Source organism: Castor canadensis, chromosome 9 (assembly GCF_047511655.1).
Source record: "Castor canadensis chromosome 9, mCasCan1.hap1v2, whole genome shotgun sequence".
In the NCBI taxonomy this organism is placed as follows: Eukaryota; Metazoa; Chordata; class Mammalia; order Rodentia; family Castoridae; genus Castor; species Castor canadensis.
Genome location: NC_133394.1, coordinates 99,076,451 through 99,097,273, shown reverse-complemented (window position 1 = coordinate 99,097,273; position 20,823 = coordinate 99,076,451). Strand labels below are relative to the sequence as shown.

Below are 20,823 nucleotides of genomic sequence, written 5' to 3'. Positions count from 1 at the left end.
TGGTCACATATTGTTTTAGTTTCTGCTTATCATGGAAGACATTTATTGCTCCATCTATTTTGAATGATAGCTTTGCTGGGTAGAGTATCCTGGGGTTGAAGTTATTTTCATTCAGTGCCTGGAAGATCTCACCCCACGCTCTTCTTGCTTTTAATGTTTCTGTTGAGAAGTCTGCTGTGATTTTGATGGGTTTACCTTTGTATGTTACTTGTTTTTTCTCTCTTACAGCCTTCAATATTCTTTCCTTAGTTTCTGAACTTGTTGTTTTAATGATGATATGTCGTGGAGTAGTTCTATTTTGATCTGGTCTGTTTGGTGTCCTGGAGGCCTCTTGCATTTGTATGGGAATATCTTTCTCTAGATTTGGGAAATTTTCTGTTATTATTTTGTTGAATATATTACGCATTCCCTTCGCTTGCACCTCTTCTCCTTCTTCGATGCCCATGATTCTCAAGTTTGGTCTTTTGATGGAGTCAGTGAGTTCTTGCATTTTCTTTTCACATGTCTTGAGTTGTTTAATTAATAGTTCTTCGGTTTTTCCTTTAATTACCATTTCATCTTCAAGTTCTGAGATTCTGTCTTCTGTTTGTTCTATTCTGCTGGATTGGCCTTCTGTTTTGTTTTGCAGGTCTGTTTCGTTCTTTTTTCTGAGGTTTTCCATATCCTGGCAGTTTTCTTCTTTAGTGTTGTCTATTTTTGTCCTGAGTTCATTTATCCATTTATTCATTGTGTTCTCTCTTTCACTTTGGTGTTTATACAGTGCTTCTATGGTTTCCTTTATTTGTTCTTTTGCTTTTTCAAATTCTCTATTTTTATTGTCTTGGAATTTCTTGAGTGTCACCTGTACATTTTGGTTGACCCTATCCAGTATCATCTCTATAAAATTCTCATTGAGTACTTGTAGTATGTCTTCTTTTAAATTATTCTTGTGGGCTTCATTGGGTCCTGTGGCATAGTTTATCTTCATTTTGTTGGAGTCTGGATCTGAGTTTCTGTTCTCTTCATTCCCCTCTGGTTCCTGTACTAATTTTTTGCTGTGGGGAAACTGGTTTCCCTGTTTTTTCTGTCTTCCCATCATTGTCCTTGGTGTTGTTACTGTCCCTGTACTGTGTGTAATTAAGTATTTTCTAGCTTGTAATAATAACAATGGTAATGTTTAGAATGGAAGAGTGAGCTGAGATGGAAAGCAGGAAGTTAAAGAAAAGGGGAAAACAAATATACAGACAAGAGGGAGAAAGCAGAACAAGGTATCAGACAAGAGAGTTTCAAAGGTATAAACAGGGAGTGTTAGTGTACTAATCAACAGTAAGCTGAACAGACATTAGAGAGACAGAGAGAGGATTGAAAATCAAAGATAAAAAAAATAAAAAATAAGTAAATGGAAGTAATATCTATATATAAAAATGAATTAAAATAAAATGGAAAATAGAAAATTAAAAAAAAAAAACCAAAAAACTTCCAAGTTTATATGCAATGCAGTTTCAGTCTTAATAATTTGGGTGTCCGTCTCAATCTCCAGTCCTGGAGTTGGTTCCTCAGATGTTGTTCTGTAGTTGTCTCATCATAGGGGATGCATAAAGTAGAACAAAACTACACCCCCCCCACACACACAAACACACACACACACAAAGCCCTACCAAGTGTCCCCCGTTCAAATGCAATACAGTTTCAGTAAGTTTTTCGGCTTTCAGGTGTAATTCGGTTGTTCTCTCATCAAAGGTAGGGAGAAAAAGAAAAAAAAGCGTCTGGAGACAGTTCTGAGAGTGGTATCTGCAACTGTGGCTTGCCTGCCTGCTGCTCTCAGCCTGTAGCTGGCGGCGTTATTTATGCAGATCTCTGGGGTGAGCTAGCACTCACCTGGTCCCACAGGCTTTGTTTGCTCAGAATTCTCCAGTGTGGGAGCCTCTGCTACAGGCTTTCCCCTTTCCAAGCACTGGGAAAGGTGACACTGCCCCGCGTTGTCAGGCCTGCGTGTTTATTTACAGTTCATGTGGGAGCCCTTCTCCTCTGAAGTTTTCCTCCCACTGCCACTTTCAGCAGCTTTCCTGCTTCTGCTTACTGGGCGGTGCTGCTGCTCCTGCCGGCCACCATGTTTGTTTACAGTTCACGTGGGAAGTGGGTCTTCCCTCCTCTCACAAGCTTCCCTGCTCCTGGTTGCTGGGTGCACCCCCCCGCTCCCGCCAGAGGCTCTCCGGCCCACCCGGCTTGTTTATTTACAGTCCCGGGAAGGATTCCCTTCAGCCAATCTTCAGTGCTCAGGGTGCCCCCACCCTCTTTCCAGCGTGTCTTAACTGTTCTTATTGCTTATTACTCAGTTTCTCTATTTTTTTTTTCCCGGGTGGAGGTCAGTCTGTCCAGGGGGCTATGCTGCTCTGGCCCAGGCTTGTCTGTGGGGCTACCGTGGTACCGCAAAGCTCACCTGGTCCACGTCTTCCCAAGCCATATGGGCGCCGGCCACTGGCGGCCCCAGGGGCCCTCCTCGTTTCTCCATTTAACGTGAAGTGGAGATTCTCTGCACCGGCTGGAGATGTGGAGGGGTCAAAGTTATGCCTTTTCTCAGTGATTATGCCTGCAAAGTGTGTCTCCAGCGTCTCTCCAAGATTTCACTATAGGAGGGTTGCTTTCTGCTTCCTACCTCTAGCTGCCATCTTGGAATCTCTCGTCTCAATTGTTTAAGGGTTTGATTGTGTGTAGCTAAAACAATGTTACTCTACTCTTTTTCCTTTTTTTCTCCTGTGGTTTGGTACTGCCTGTCCTTTCATGGTTATGTTAGTTTTCACTTTCTGTGTGCAGAATCCCTTGAAGAATCTTTTGTAGAGGTGGCTTTGTGGTCATACTTTTTAGTTTCTGCTTATCATGGAAGACTTTTATTGCTCCATCTATTTTGGATGATAGTTCTGCTGGGTAGAGTATCCTAGGGTTGAAGTTATTTTCATTCAGTGACCAGAAGACTTCACCCCATGCTCTTCTTGCTTTTAATGTGTTTGTTGAGAAATCTGTGATTTTGATGGGTTTTCCTTTGTAAGTTACTTGTTTATTCTCTCTTACAGCTTTCACTATTCTTTCTCTATACTCTGTGCTTGTTCTTTTAATAATAATGTGTTGTGGGGTAGTTCTATTTTGGTCAAGTCTGTTTGGTGTCCAAAGAGGCTTCCTGTACCTGAATGGGCATAGTTTTCTCTAGATTTGGGAAATTTTCTGTTATTAATTGTTAAATATATTATGAATTCCTCTTTTTTTGCACCACTTCTCCTTCAATGCCCATGATTCTCAGATTTGGTCTTTTGATGGAGTCATTGCATTCTTGCATGTTCCTTTCACAGGTCTTGAGTTGTCTAATGAGTAGTTCTTCAGTTTTTCCTTTACTTACCATTTCATCTTCGAGTTCTGAGATTCTGTCTTCTGCTTGTTCTAGTATGCTGGATTGTCCTTCCATTTTGTTTTGCATTTCTGTTTTGTTCTTTTTTCTGAGGTTTTCCATATCATGGGTCACTTCCTGTTTAATATTGTCTATTTTCGTCCTTAGTTCATTTATCTATTTATGGTGTTCTTTGTTTCATCTTGGTGTTTATACAGTGCTTGTATAGTTTCTTTTACGTGTTTTTGGACTTTCTCAAATTCTCTATTTTTGTTGTTTTGGAATTTCTTGAGTGTCTCCTGTACATTTTCATTGACCATATACAGTACCATCTCTGTAAAGTTCTCATTGATTACTTGCAGGATTTCTTCTTTCAGAGTGTTCTTGCGGGCCTCGTTGGGTTCTTTGTCATAGTTTATATTTGCTTTGTAGGAGTCTGGATCTGGGTATCTGTTTTCTTCATTTCCCTCTCATTCCTGTACTAATTTATTATTTGGGGGAAATTGGTTTCCATCTTTTTTTCCACCTTCCTGTCATTCCACTTGCTGCTGTTACTGTCCTTGTACTGTGTGTAATTTAGTACTGTCTTGCTGGTAATTGTAAAAATGGTGGTATCTAGAATGGAAGGGTAAGAGGAGAAAGGAAGCAAAGAAGGTAAAGAAAAAGGAAAAAAAATACAGATCCAAAGAAATAAACAGGGAGAGATAGTGTACTAACCAACAGTGAGCTAAACAGGCATTAGGGAGACAGAGAAAGAAAGTTAAAAAAAAGTTTCAAATACAATAAAGTTTCAGTCTTAATAGTTCTGTTTCTGGTGTTACTCCTTCAGCATCTAGTCCTGGTGTTGGTGTTTGATTAGTAGTTCTGTTGTTATCACATCAAAGGAAAACAAAGTGATAATAATAAAAGGGGAAAAAAGCAAAGAAAAAAATAATTAAATGAAATAGAAAAGGTATATAAAACTATAAAAGAATAAAAGTTTCAGGTCCACAAACCACGCCATTTCCGTCTTAGTAGTTTTGGTGTTGCTCCTTCAGCATCCAGTCGTGGTGTTGGTATTTAATCAGTAGCCTTGTGGTTATCTCGCAAGGTGGTTGGATTTGGAGATAGCTTAGTGAACCTTATCTGCTCTGTTTGAGGCTGCAGCTCACTTGCCACCTACTGTCAGCTGGCTGCTGCTGCAGGCTTTATTTATTACAGTTCTCAGGGATGAGCCATCACACTCACCTAGTCCAGCTGGCTTTGCTTATTTAGAGTTCTCCTGGACACCTGCCCCTTTTCTTTTCTTCAGTGTAGAGCCCTACCAGCCTGTTGCAATTGCAGTCCTTGCTTATTTAGAGTTCACATGGGGAAGTTCCCCTCCCCTACTCTCTGACAAAGCGCTCTGCACGTCAGCCACTGTTGGAAGCCTTCCCTTCTCCAAGCATGCTGGGGGGGGGCGTGGCACCACACCTGCCTTCTCCAGCAGGCTTGTTTATTTACAGGTCATGTGGGGAAGTGCCCCTCCCCCTTTCTCCAGTGGAGTATGCCTCTCGTCAGCCTCTGTTAGAAGACTTCCCCTCTCCAAGCTCTCTGGGGGGTCCTCCACCTCCACCTTCTTCTGCAGGCTTGTTTATTTACAATTTGCTTGGGAAAGTGCCCCTCCACCACTCTTCTGCGAAGTTTGCCACATGGAGAAGTACCCCTCCCCCTTTCTCCAGAGCTCAGGGCACCCCACCCTCTTTGCTATGTGTTCTTTTTTCAATTGCTTGTTTATTATTCTGGGTTTTTTTTGTTTGTAGGGCAGGGGTCAGTCTTTCCAGGGGGCTATGTTGATTTATCCCAGGGGTGGCTGTGGGAGTACCGCATGCCTCTTATTTGCTTACCTGTTGGTCTGCATCTCCCAAGCAGGTTAGAAGCTGGTGCCTGGCAGTGCAGGAGCCCTCCTGGTTTGTCCGTATAATGTGGTGTGGGGAAGCTATGTGCAGGCTGGGGGTGTGGAAGTGTTGGAGTTTTGCCTCTTCTTGGTGGTTTTTCCTGCCCAGTGTGTCTCCTGCATCTTCAGCAAGATTTTTACTTTAAGGAACACAAGCTATCTGTTTCCTCCCTCTAGTTGCCATTTTGGAAAAAAAATAGCCTTGCCCTTAAATGACCATTTTCTAGTATGCTGAAACATTTTCAAATCATAAATAAACAGTTCAAGTTTTCATTTACATGGTAGTTGTGTGCTTTTCTGATAGGCAGAAGTGAGATATTAACAATAAGAAAAAATTCCATTGAGCATTCATCTGTACATATAAAATTATGAAAAGTAAACATTTACCTTAAAGAAGTATTTTTGTGCTCAGGACAAACAAAGTGAAATTCCACCTCACCTGTGCAAAAAATAGTTGTCTCTCCATGAATATTAAGTAAACAATTCATTTTTTCATAAACAAAGATATTATTTAAAAAATTAACTACTTGAATCACTTCTGCCAAAATGATCTGATTCTTATTCTAAGCACACAAAGTGCTTATTAAGAAAGGTCCAGGAGTTGGGTACACAAGTGTAAATTTGCTATGTAGTATCACTTATTTATCTAGATATCATCTCTGCTCTATTTTTATCACTCTGAAAAAATGTTTATAACTACATGCATACATCTGCTTGTGTATTCATGCAAAAATGTTATTAATATTATATATATTTACATACATATGTATTTATGCTCCAAAAGCTACAGTCCAGAATGTTGATCATGAAGTCAAAACAAAATTTTTAATATTATATATGGAACAAAATACTGAGTAATCGGTAGAGGAAACAATAGGAAAAATGTTCTCTTACTTCTTCCAAAATGAGCAAACAATTTTTAATCTTATTTTGTTATTTATTTTTAATTTTTATTGTTTTTATTAGCATGCACTAACAGTACAAGTGGCTTTTATTGTGATAATGCCATAGACGGATAGAGTGTACTTGGTCCAAATTTACCCCCTCTATTCTATTCCCTTATAATCCCCTTTACCTATACCCCATCTTCTAAGTGCACACACACACACACACACATTGATATTATTACTCTGTACCCACTTCTTTCCCCATCTATAGTCTCATCGATTGCACCAGACAGTCCTTTTGACACTCAAGTCCCATCATTATCGTCATCATCATTATAGGTCTACATTCCACATATGAGCCAATATATGTAATTATTTGGTTTTTCAGCCAAATAATTTGGATGGACCCAAATTCCATCCATTTTCCTGAAAATTAATAATTGTGTTCTTCTTTTTGTTGACTAATACTCTATGCTGAATACATACATTTTCTTACCCATTCATTAGTTGTTTGACACTTAGAATGTTTTTATAGCTTGGCTATTGGAAACAGTTCTGCTATAAACACAGGTGGGCAGATATCTCTTTTGTATATTGACTTACACGCCTTCAGAAACATGCCCAAGTGTGGCATAGGAGGTCATAAAGTTGGTATATTTTTAGTTTTTTGAGGAACCACCATATTGATTTCCATAATGGTTGCACCATTTGCTTTCCCACCAAGATTGTGTCTTTCTCCTCCACAGCCAGGTTAGCATTTGTTGTTGTTTGTTATCTTGATGATTGCTATTCTGACAGGGATAAGGCAAAATCTCAGTGTAGTTTTGATTTGCCTTTATTTATAGCTAAGAATGGTGAACATTTCCTTGTGTACTTATTGCCATTGTAGTCTTCCTTTCAGATTGTTCTGTTCAATTCATTTGCCCAACTGTCAATTATGTTATTTGTTCTTTTGCTGTTAAATTTTGGAGTACTTTTATACTATGGATATTAATTCTTTATCTGTTGAGTAGTTGGTTAATATATTCTCCAATCCTGTAGGGTGTCCACTGATTCATGCAATTGTTTCCTTTGATGTGCAGTTGGTTTTAATTCAATGTAATCCTATTTGTTTATACCCACTGCTATTTCCTGGGTAATTGGACTCTTACTCAGCAAAAGCAACCTATGCCTATATTTTCTTGTGTTTTCCCTTGTAGTTACAGGGTTTCAGATCTTACATTAAGATCTTTGATCCATTTTGAATACTTTGGTAAATTTCTTGTTATAGTCTTTTCTTTTTTAACAATTTTTATATTTTCTCATATGTGTATACATTGTCTAGGACACATCCTCCCTTCCGCTCCCTTCCCTATTCCTCTTCCAGCCAGAACATGTTCTGCCCTCTTGCTCTACAATTTTGTTGAAGAGAAAACATAAGAGATAATAAGAAAGACAAAGTGTTTTTGATAGTTTGAGATAAAAATAGCTATACAGAGAGATTTCTAGTGCAGCTTCCCTACAGATGTGTGTTGCACCCACATTGGTTCATCTCTGCCAGAACTCTTAACTACTTCCTGGTCTGCTTCCCATAGTGTCCTCTGCTTGTTAAAGATTACTATATTCACTCCTCTAGAGTGAGCAATTCAATCACATTCAAGTTTGAGTTTCTTCACTTTCTTTATTCCTCCCACGCAAATCTCCCCTTAGTGTGTGACCCATGTCCAATAATATTACTGCAGTTGTTTTTGGTATATAATCCACATATGAAGGATAAAGCGATTTTTGGCCTTCTGAGCCTGGCTAATTTAGCTTAAAATGATGTTCTCCAGTTCCATCCACTTACTGGAGAATGACAAAATTTCATTGTTTGTGGCTGAATAAAATTCCATTCTGTATAAATACACCTTCTTAATCCATTCATAGGTAGTGAGGCATCTTGGCTGTTCCCATCGCTTGGCTATTGTGAGCAGTGCTGCAATAAACATGGGTGTGCAGTTGCCTCTGTTATAAACTAAGTCACATTCTTTGCATAAATCCCTAGGAGTAATATTGCTTGATCATAAGGCAGATCTATTTTTAGTTTTTTAGGAAGCCTCCATATTTTTTTCCAAAGTCGTTGTACAGTGAACATTCCCAACAGCAGTGCAGGAGGGTTTCTTTTTCCCGGCATTCTTTGCAACATTTGTTGGTGGTGGTTTTGTTGATGCTAGCTATTCTTACAGGAGTGAAGTCGATACTTAGTGGGGTTTTGATTTGCATTTCCTTTATGGCCAGGGATAGTGAGCATTTTTTTAACATGTTTTTTGACCATTTGGAATGCTTCCTTTGAAAAAGTTCTGTTTAGTTCACTTGCCCACTTCTTTATTGGTTCATTAATTTTTGGAGAGTTTAGTTTTTTGAGGTCCCTGTATATTCTGGTTGTTAGTCCCTGGTCTGATGTATAGCTACCAAAGATTTATTCCCACTCTGTGGGTGGTCTCCTCAATTTAAAGAGCATTTGTTTTGTTTTGCAAAAGCTTTTTAATTTCATGTAGTCCCATTTGTCCACCCTTTCACTTAGTTGTTGGGCTGTTGGTGTTCTACTGAGGAAATCCTTGCCTATACCAATTGTTTCCAGAGTACTCCCTGCTCTTTCCTGTACTAACTGCAAATGTTCAGGTCTGATATTAGTATCCTAAAAATTGGAGTTGATACTACTACAGGGTGACAGGCATGGATCTAGTTTCAATTTTCTGCAGGCAGAAAATTTGATTTTCCCACAAAATTTTCTGAAGAGGCTGTTTTTTCTCCATTATGTTTTTGGTGCCTTTGTCAAAAATAAAGTGGATTCATATGCAAACTGTGTGGATTCAAATGCAAGTTCTATTTGTTCCATTGGTCTTCATATCTGTTTTTGTGCAAATACCATTCTGTTTTTATTGCTATGGCTCTGGAGTATAGTTTGTGCTACCTCCAGCATTGCTCCTTTTACTCAGTTTTGCCTTGGCTATTTGCAGTCTATTTTGCTTCCAAATGAACTTTAGGCAGATTTTTCAATCTCTGTGATGAAAATGTCATTGGAATTTTGATGGGAATTGCATTGAACTTGTAGATTGTTTTTGATAGTAAATAAATTTTAGTATGTGGATTCATCCAATCCATGAGCATGGGAGATCTTTCTACCTTCTGTAGTCCACTTCTATCTCTTTCTACATTGATTTGTAGTTCTCCTCTTAGAGATTATTTGCATCCTTTATTAAGTTTATTCCTAGGAATTTGAATTTTTTGAAGCTATTGTAAATGGAATTGTTTTCCTATGTTCCTTAAATTTATTTATTGTTGATGTATAGAAAGGCTACTGATTTTGTAAATTGATTTTGTATTCTGCTACATTGCTGAAGCTGTTTATGGTGTCTGGAAGTTTTTCATTGGAGTTATTTGCATAGGACAATGTTGTATGCAAATAGAGATACTTTGAGTATGTCTTTGCATATTTATATTATTTTACTTCTTCTCTTGCTTTATTGCTTTGGCTCAGAATTTCAGGGATATGTTGAATAAGATTGGGGAGGGCAGGCATCCTTGTTTCATTACTGACTTTAGAAGAAATGAGTTCAGTTTTTCCCCATTGAATATGATGTTGCTTTAGGTTTGTCATATATACCCTTATAAATTTGAGGTACATTCCTTCTATTCCTAGTTTTGTTAGAGCTTTTACCATGAAGTGGTGTTGAATCTTATCAAATTCTTTTTCTGAATCTATTGAGATGATCAAGTGGTTATTGTATTTGCTTCTATTAATGTGCTGTATTATGTTTACTGATTTGTATATGTTGAACTACTCCTGCATCCTTGGGATGAAGCCAACTTGGTTGGTGAATGACCTTTCTGATATGTTGTTGAATTCAGTTTGCCATTATTATCTTGAGGATTTTTGCATCAAAGTTCATTAAGGAGATTAGCCTATAATTCTCCTTTTTGGATGTGTCCTTGTCTGGTTTTTGGATGAATGTAATATTGGCTTCATAGTATGAGTTAGGAAGTGTTCCTTATCTTTCTATTTTGTAGAAAAGTTTAAGGAGTGATGGTATTAGTTCTTTAAAAGTCTGGCAGAATTCATCAGAGAATCTGTCAGGTACTGGACTTTTCTTTTGTGGGAGACTTTATTGCTGCTTCAATTTCATTATGTGTTATAAATCTGTATAGGTGGTTAATAACTTCTTGTTTCCATTTTGAATGGTCATAAGAACCTATAAATTTTCCCATTTATTGAAGTTTTCCAATTTATTGGAATATAGGTTTTCAAAATCTATATTTTGAAAATATATCAGTGTCTGATGATTTCTTGGATTTCCTTGGTGTTTGTTTTATCTCCCATTTTTAATTTCTGATTTTAATAATTTGGGTCTTCTCTCTCCTCATTTTAGTAAGATTTGCCAAGGCTTGTCCACTTGTATATTTTTTCAAAGAACCAGCTTTTTGTTTCATTGATTCTTTGTATGTTTTTTTTTCTCTATTTCATTAATTTGGCCTTCATTATCATTATTTCTCTCCTTTTGTGTTTTTTGAGTTTTGTTTGTACTTCCTTTTCCTGGAATTTGAGATGTAAATTTTGCACACAGAAGATGAAAGCAAAGAAAATCACAAGATGATGAGAAGGATCAAACCACAGAAGAAGAAAAGACAAGTAATCAGTGAATAGCATTGATTCAGCTGCACACAGTCAAATCCTTCATAACAAAAACAACTAAATGACAGGAATCATGACTTACCTATGAATATTAACAGAATATAAAGGACTCAAGTCTCTCACTAAAAGACAACATTTGGCAAACTGTATTAAAAAGGTAGCTCCAACATGTGTGTTTAAAAGACACCCACCCTATTGACAGAAGTAAACACTGGTCAGGGTTAATGCCTGGAAGAAGATTTACTAAGCCAATGGCACCCCAAAACAGGCAGGAGTTGCAATACTTATATCAGACAAGCAGATTTCAAACTTACATTGGTCAAATGAGATAAAGAAGGACATTTCATACTAATGAAATTGGTGATACATCAACAGGAAATAACAATTCTCAACCTATATGCACCCAATGTCAGTACACCCAATTTCATCAAACATAAGCTAAAGTACTTAAAAGCACATATTGACTGCCACACAGTGGTAGTGGGAGACTTTAATACCCCTCTGTCACTAATAGATAGGTCATCCAAAGAAAAAATTGACAAAAAAAATCATAAAACTAAATAACACCATAGATCATATGGACCTAACTGATGTCTCCAGAATATTTCACCCAAAAAAAGCACAATGTACATTCTTCTAGCAGTCTATGGAACTTTCTCCAAAATAGATCATATCTTAGTGCAAAAAGCAAACCTCAGCAAAAAAAGAAAACAAGAATAACCCCCTGCTTTTGTTCTGATCACAATGCATTAAAACTGGAATTCAACAACAAAAACAACAGCAGAAAATACACAAATAATTGGAGGCTGAATAACACATTGCTCAATCATCAGTTGGTCATAGAAGAAATAAGAGAGGAAATCAAAAGTTTCCTGGAAGTTAATGAAAATGAAAACAACACATACCAGTACCTATGGGACACAGCAAAGGCAGTCATAAGAGGAGAGTTTATAGCCATGAGTGCATATATTAAAAGGACAGCAAGATATCAAATAGTCTGTTCTTTCATTGACCCCTATTTCTTACTGTTTATCACCTTGCTCTGTTATTATTCAATGGATTAGAGTGCATAACATTGTATTACATTCATGTATAGATGAGATGGTTCAATAAGTATAAAGTAATTCTTCTGGGACTTTTCAAAAGAACATTGTTACAAAAGCCTGAGGTTTTGACCATAGTCAGAATGGAAAATTATGTAGTATAGGAAATAGTTAATAGTGTGGTCTGAATAAAATATACTCAATAGATTGAACTTTGAAGCTCTGACATATTTAAGTGGCTGATAGAATGCCCATATATAAAATACAGTTTTCTATCAAAGTTTGCAATGTCATGTATTTCTCTCACCTTTTGTGATATTTGAGATTTCATGCAAAGAGGTATATTCCTGTGGAACATGAAGGTGTTTTCATTGATAGCAAAGACAGAAAAGATTAAAAGCAGTCTTTTAAAGAGGTATGGAGCAGGTTGAGCCTCATTATTCTCTCTCTCTCTCTCTCTCTCTCTCTCTCTCTCTCGCTCTTGCTCTCTCTCATATATATGTATATATATGTTAGATATTGATATAAATAGATACAGATATATAGAGAGATGTAGATAGATACAGATATTAGTATTCTCTCTGTCTGTCTCTTCCTCATAAACACACACACATATGCACATGTCCTATTGATGCATTAATCTTTGCAGAGTAACAGAACCAATAGAGGATATACATAAATTCTCTTCTTCTCTCTCTGTCTGTCTCTCCCTCTCTGTCATACACTGAAGCACACATATGTGTGTCTATATATACATATAGGTGGAAAGTCTGTAGGTGGAAATTGGCAGGGGAAAATCTTTCTTATTCAGCATTTGTATACTATTTATGTCTTCAACAGACTTAATGTCCTTTACTTAGTCCAATTTTCTATTGAGATCCTTGCAGAAATATCCAGAAATAATGTTTAAGCAAAAATATATTGGTACTCCATAACCCACTCAAAACTGTAGCAAATCTACCCCTTGTGAGCTTGGCACCTAAATATACCTGTATTATGACTCTCCAAATAGAGATAATAACATGGTCCCAATTTCACATGACATTATCCAACTATCCTACATACGTGCATTAACAGCTTTCCCCCAAACAGAAGATAAAATCTTTGAGTGATGTTCACTGGTCCTATGATATAAGAATAAGAAGAAAGAAATAAAAGTTTATTTAAACCATATATATATATTTACATATATATTTACATATATACATAGACATATATGCATCTTTTTCTATGTATTTATACACTCAATGTTTTATATTATTATATTATGTAGGATATATTTTTGCAGTGGTACTGGGGTTTGAAATCAGGACCTTGTCCTTACTAGACAGCCACTCAAACACTTGAGCCACATTCCCAGTTCAATAGGATATATTTTAAAGAATAGTGAAGATAGTGAAGCAAGGTTTTAAAGAAGACTTTAAAAGTAAGTTTTTGATGAAAGACTTTAGAAGTAAGGTTTTAAAGAATTGTAAAGGAGTAAGGCCTTACAGAATAAAGATAGAAATAAGAAGTAGAGTAAAATGGAGAGAATAATAGAGAAAAGAAGCAATGAGGGCATTGTGCATCTCCACCCTAGCACTGAACATGCCTGATCCTCCTTTCTGTCTGTGTGTCTATCCTGTGTCTTTTTTGCATCTCCTGTCACCACCCAGTTAGTCCCAGTTATATTCAATAGTAACAGGAGCTAGATAAACAGCTCACTCCAAAACTAGTCCTTAAGATCATGAGGGTAGTCAGCTAATAATGTACTTCATAGTGTACAGTATTCAGTAAATCTGTAGACAGTCTTCACTTTATGATAAAGCAGGATTTTTGTTAGATGATTTTTATCTAACTATGTGGTAGTGTAAGTATTCCTAACATATTTAAGATAGGATAGACTGTCAGAGCCAGCAATGGGACCTTGCCTGTATGAGTTGGCATCTGTCCTTGTGAGAAAGCTCCAAGGAATTGGAGCAAAAGCCTCAGAACCAGACTGTGCCTGCCTGTGTGTGTGTGAATTGGTACCTGGCCTTGTGAGAAAGCTACAAGGAACTGGAGCAAAAGCCTCAGGACCAGACTGTGCCTGTGTGTGTGTGAATTGGTACCTGGCCTTGTGAGAAAGCTCCAAGGAACTGGGGCAAAAGTCTCAGACCAAACTGTGCCTGTGTGAGTCAGCATCTGGCCTTATGAGAAGGCCAGATGTCCAGAAAAACAGTATTCAAAGTTTCAAGTTGGCTTTGTGTCCTTCAGATGTAAATAAGAAAGTTATGTTGACCATGTGCTTCTCCTACTTCTCTGTTCCCATTTTAAAGGAGACAAAACAAAGAGTTAATTTTAACTGTGCTAATGTAATCTTGACACATAATATTTGGCATGCTTTTTCTGACCAAATGGTCTCTGTGTAAAAGTTTATAAAAAGCAATGGCTATTGAGCAGGACTCAGTAGTCCTCTCATCTGTTCTGGCTTCAGTCACCCAGGTTCTGCCAGTAAATGGCATTACAATAGACTAATCTATGATATTTAGCAGATTAGGTATACTAAATACATTTTATCTTACAATATTTACTTTTGTTTTTGCAGTACTGGTGTTTAAACTCAAGGCTTCACATTTGCTAGGCAGGCACTCTCAATATTTTCAATTACCAATTAGTTTATCACAACATTGGATAATATTTTCAGATTTTCCATCATGCTTGTATGCATGTGGATATGTTCATGGGTGTATATATGCATGTACCTGTTCATATGTGTATGTGCATATGAGCACATCATAGCACAAAAAGAAGCACTGTGACAATTACAGACATCTTTCTGTAACTGGTCATATATTTGTGACTGACATTTATAATGGTCTTCATCTGCTACCCATTCTGCAATCTCTTTGTCTTTAGAAAGCACATAGCTCATCATGGTTTTTACCTGGTGGGATGGATTACCAAACATTTATTCTGGAATGATCTGGATCATTAATTTTCCAGCCTGGTTTGAGCAGCAGTGTTCCCTTGAACAGCACCTGATAATACAAAGGGTTTACCTAAGGAATGTCTATATTCTAGGCATAGAATTCCATTCCTTCCTGGTGGAGTAGTGGCCCATTCACCTTTGGTAGTCAGGATCAATCACCAGAGCCAACAAATAAATTCCTTCCTTCACTTGTGGAACCAAAGGCATGAAATACCCAAAGTGACTAATAATTTCCAGTCTACATAAATTTGAAGGATTTATGAATGTACTCAAAATGAAAGTTGAAATATTCCAGGACATTTTCTTTTCCTTTGTGCTCCAAATTCAATCTATTCAAGCCCTTCTCAGTCACTCACTAGACATCTTATATTTTTCCTGTTCTTTTTAATTTCAGTTATCATTGTATTAAAGTAATCAGCTATTAATTGGATTCCAATTACCTAGCCTTATTTCTGTTTATTCATTTATATTATTAACAGATCAGAAAAAGATGTGATTAAAAATTCCATAAAACCTTAAGAATTGCAGATCTTAATCTTAAGAGGGTCAAATGCTCTATTCCTTTTAATAACTACAGTTTGCTCATAGCTAATGTTCTGAGTTTTTCTTTCAAACAAATGGTATAGAGGCTTATGAAGCGATGTTAGTGGGTACATGGATGATGAGTTATGTCTCACTGAGATTATTTGAGAATAAAAACTGGACAATTGAACATGCTGAATTGACACTCAATTTTAGAACCTCATATATAAAAGCATGAATGATGGAATATGTATCTCTGATTTTTTCCTAGTTCTCTGCATTCTAGAATGTTCTCTCTGGGACTATGTCAATAATTTGAACAAAATACTATTGACTAATAATAAAAGAAATAGGAAAATTAACTATTAAAAGAGAAATACAAAATACTTATTTGCCTCTCCTAAATTAAAAAAAAATCTTACTTGTAGTATGTCATTTGATTTTTCAGAATTTAAGATCTTTAATATATACTGTAGCCTCTTATATAATGTAGTCTAAAATATTTTTCAAACTTTAAAAGAGAACTCATAGCTTTTACACAAATATTAAGTGAACCATGTCATAAATGAGGAAGCATTTATAAATAATACTGAGGGAAAATATAAGTGTTAAGATAATACTACCTACTCAATTATTGGTTAACAAAATTGGTTAAGGTCCCATATTATGAGAGTATTCTGAGGCTGGGCAAGTGCTCTTTCCACTGAGCTACACCCTAGCCCTGTTGTTTGCATTTAGTTTTTGACATAGGCTCTTACTAAGATTTGTCCAGGCATGCACCACCACACTTGGTTTAAAAGCTGTTTTCTACCACAGAGAAACATACAAGTTAATGTTTTACTTCATTACATCTGGACTCAAAAGTAAATAGAAAATTGATATTAAACAACAAAATTAAATAAAAAGCACACTTACCTAGTGAGTCACATAATACTTTGGTCATTCACTTTAGTTTCTTTGCATTTTCCAAATTTTGGACAATGTTTTCGAACATTGCTTTATCCAAATCATTTTTTTAATTTCCATTTTTCTACTGTTTTTGAGCATACTAGATTCTTACCTAAAGAGTGGAGTTTTGACAAGAAAGTAATATTATCTTATTTCAAAAAATATTACTTAAACATGTGGCCTAATAATTTTTCTTCTTATTTTATAGCCAAGGAAAACATGTCCACATATATAATGTGCTAAATGTTCACAACATCATTATTCATAGTAATCAAAAAATGGAAACAAACTAAATGCTTATAAGCAGACAATTGGATCCATAAAAGTTGTTATATCCATACAAAGGAATATTATTCAGCAATAAAAGCAATGACATGCTCACCCATGTTACAGTATAGATGAACCTTGATTACATTATGATATGTGAAAGGAGGTACCACACAAGATCACATTATTGAATTACTCTATTTGTGTGAAATTTGCAGAACAGGAGATAAGGCAAGATGTATTAGAAACCTCTTCCACTTGACTCCATGGATGGGAAGATTCAGGGTAACAAAGAAGAGAATATATTCTAAAGAAAGAAAGAGAGGAGGAGCATTATGAATCATAAAAGTAGAGAGAGAACAAGAGTAAATCATGGAGAAACACAAAGGTGACAGAGAAAAGTAGAAAACAGTCTGCCCCTACCCTCAGGCCCTGGTGGGGAGTGGAAGATAAACATAAAAGATGGCTCTGATGATAAGCTGGCAACTCTAGTCCCAAAATAAGATGACAGATCCTACAAACCTTAACTCCAGGGGAGGGATTTGCTACTGAATAGCTTCTGCATGGCCACCTTCTTTGCAGAAGAATGATGTTTTGTCATCCCCACTCTCAGATATCTACAAACAGGCACCATCTCAAGAGAGAGTCTGTTATTTGAGAATGAGCTACTCCAGTTACTTTAAGAAAAAGAAGGGTCATCATTTGGGGAGTCTGAAATAACCTGCCACAGTGTCCTGTTGGGAGATGACCAAGAAAGGTAGTTGCAGAGAGGGAAGATGTTTGACATGGACCTTTGAAAAATATAAGCATCAGGGAACTCAAGCAGTAAAGGGTTTGGTGGTGGGAAGCCCATCCTCCCTAGTGAGGACTAATTATCCAACACATGAGTATCACTGCATAAATAGAGCACAGATCCTATAGCAAGCAGAGTGCTCAGGCTCTGGGAACCACCTCCAACTATGTGTGTGTGCTGCCAAGTGGAAATGAAAACTGCAATCCTAGATCCTGCTAATCATGCAATTTCCCAACTTCATCTCTCACACAAAGTAGTCAATGTTGGGCAGGCTCTGAAATAACTGGCCTTTTATAGGCCAGTCTTCCTTGTGTATAGCCAGGCAAGATAAAAAGCTCTCAGCTCAGGATCTACGGTCTCAAGATATGCCCCAGTTTCCTCCCTAACACAGAATGGTGATCTGCTTGGCAGATCCTTAAAATACTGATTCTGTCAACCAGTTTTCCTGACTACCTCAGTTCTCCTCTGCCAGTGAATAACTCTGGGCCTTGATTTTTCTCCCTACTCTCTGATGCATTTGTGGGATAACTCTAGGCTTAGAAACCTGGTGAACATGGAGCAACAAACTGGGAAGCTTGTAAAGTAAGTTGAAACCTGTGTGCTTCACAGGTTTCAAAGGTTGTTGTATCTATCAGCAGTTCCTGGTACACAAAATGGGAAATTTTTAAAGCAAAAGCGTGCCAGAAGCAGACTAACACTTGAGTAAACAAATATCCGACCAAATACAGAATCAACCTTTATACTAGGAACTGCAAGAAAGTCCAGCTATTTCTTTTTTCTGTAAATGGTGGTGGGGACCAGGACCACTAAGCATGTGGACAACTATTTGTCTATGAGCTATACCCCCAGGACAGTGGTGAGAAATTTAACTTCATCCCTTCAGCTATATAATCCTGTCTGAATAATGAGAGAACTTTGAATGAAAAAATACAGGATATTAAGAATTCCAAACAATGATTTGGTCTCAGATGCATAAAATTCTAGGGCAGAAACATAGAAATAAGGAATAAGCAATATGACTCTGGTGGTACTGTAGAGGACCTTTATTTGAGACTCTTCCAGGTAACTGGTCTGGCACTTGTGCTGTGGTGCAGTTGTCAATCCCTTTCACCTAAGGATTTAGATCCTCAGCCCATGCCACAACATCTAGAAAAAGGAGAGATATAGATATAGACACTGCAGCCAACTGCAGAGGCTCTTTTGATCCCCATGTTTACATTGATGCCATTAGGGCTCCTAGGGAAGTGCCAAACAAATTCAAAGCCAGGAACCAAATTGCAGCAGGGTTTGAATCAGTTCTCTTTTGTTGGTCCACTATAAATAAAAATGTCGATTGGATTAATTACATTTATTATAACCAACAAAATTTGTCAACTCTACCAGGAATGCCATCAAAGGAATAGTAGAGCAATTGGGACCAACTAGCCAGATGGCTTGGAAGAACAGGCTAGCATTAGACATCATGTTGGCTGAAAAGGGAGGAGTTTGTGTAATGATTGGAGTTTTATGTTGCACATATATATCAAATAATACAGCACCTGATGGAACTATTACTAAAGCCCTATAGGGACTACCTAGCCTATCTAACAAGCTAGCTGAAAACTCAGGTATAAATGATTCCTTCACTGACTTTATGGAAAAATAGTATGGAATATGGAAGGGCTGGATGACCTCAGTCTCAACCTCCTTAATCATAGTGGATGGAGTTTTAATTTTAGTAGGATGCTGCATAATTCCTTGTGTCCAAGAACTAAAACAGTGGTTAATTGAGACAGCCCTTACAAAACAATCACCCCTGCCCTACCAAAATAACTTGTTTATATTAGAAAGGCAGGAACATGAGAGCCAATGGCTCCTAAATGAGTTTGAGAGAATAATTTAAATTAAAAGAGTGGGGAAATTGTAAGAAATAGTATCTTTTCTATCAAAGTATTTGTTACCCTCTTAGATTACTTAAAAATTCCTCAGGTTGCCATCTTAGGTGACTTGCATATTTAAAGGGTCCTTGCTTCTTCTGGATTCCTGTATGACTCTAATACCCACCAAACTGAATGCCCTAAGCCATCTCTCAAGCCTTTTAGCCAATCCAGGGAGATTGTGAACCTTTGACCTGGACAAATCCTGGGTTAGGGCAGGTACAACTGCATCAGGGATATAAGGAGGAGACAGGGTTGGCCATTTTGTGCTCGAGTGTCTGCTCAGCTGGAGTAAGTACATGCTGGCAGCTTTTTGATCAAAAGAAATTGCCTTGTCAAGATTTTCTGTCTCTCATGTGTCTGTTTTTAGCACTGGAGTGTCTAATTTCAACGAACTTGAGCCAGTCTATTTCTGAGGCTTTCAATTGACATTTTTATTTGACTTATTGTACTTTTCTTTCACAGAATATCAATTTAGTTTTTTTAGGATTTTTAAAGCTTTATTTAATTCTTCTGTTATATCCAGCATTGTCTTCTTTATTTCATTCAGCAATTTATTTGTATGTTCTTTGAATTCATTCTAGTGTTTATGCATGTCCTTTTTTCATTTATTGTTGTGTGGTGGGGGTACATTGTAGCATTTACAAAGATTTTTACAATGTATCAAATATATCATACATGTTCCCTTTAACTTATTGATCATTCTTATAATCATTCTTTTGCATTATTTTTGCAGGATTTCATCCACTTCACTAACATCAGAGACCATTATTATGGAGTTGTTGATTTTTGATCACTGAGAATGTGGACTAGTTTGTGAGGCTGATGAAGGGCCAGCTTTCACTGCATCCCATCAGCTTTCCCACATTTGTCAATCATCCTCCTTATCTGGTGAGACATGAGGTAAAATTGATGTCTAGGGCAGGTGGCCTTAAAGTCCTCAGGGGCTGACCCACAGGACCTCTGACCTCTGGGAACAGTAGTAGTGATAGCATTGAGCAGGATTCATTACCACAAGCCTTGGCATCCTGAAACAGCCAACACGGAATACATTTCATCTGGGTCCAAGAACCATCCTTATGAAAATGGGACCACCTGAGACTCTGCTCTCCCAGTAGTGCATACCTAGCAATCACTCCCATTTAATATGTGGACAGAATATTTTATCCCTTCCATCCAAGCATTCATATATCTGTACCCAATTTCAATAGCCACAGTTTGTCTTAGGTCCTTGACTTCTACTATGGTTACCTGAGTTTGATTGTTGTACAAAAGTGGAGGTAACATTGGAGTGGAGGTTGAACTACATGTCATCTGGGAGGGGTTGAGAGCTAGCTAGAGCTCAAAGGCACCTAACGGATCTGTCCTTAAACATCTGCCCCCAACCCATATCTATGAAATACAGATGGTTTTCATGCCATACTCCAAGAGTTTTCTGTAACTAATCTAAGGGGGTTACTTTGTTTATTTTTACAAGTAGGATAAGGGTGTGTCTGAAACAGGTGTAATTTTGACTGTAGTCTATTAAAAGACTGTCAATTGTTCTGGATGGTGGAAATTGGATTCTTACCAG

The 20,823-nt window shown here is 37.2% G+C and overlaps 1 long non-coding RNA gene and 1 pseudogene across 1 annotated transcript in view; one reads left to right on the top strand and one right to left on the bottom strand.

The window, feature by feature from the left end:
• The window catches only part of LOC141410765 (uncharacterized), a 36,854-nt gene extending 16,076 nt beyond the window's left edge, over positions 1 to 20,778 (top strand). The window contains exon 3 of the long non-coding RNA XR_012435550.1: positions 19,987 to 20,778. This is a non-coding gene — a long non-coding RNA (uncharacterized lncRNA). The remainder of the gene's footprint in view (positions 1 to 19,986) is intronic.
• The window catches only part of LOC109674816 (UDP-glucuronosyltransferase 2B4-like), a 722,912-nt pseudogene that overhangs the window by 660,621 nt on the left and 41,468 nt on the right, over positions 1 to 20,823 (bottom strand).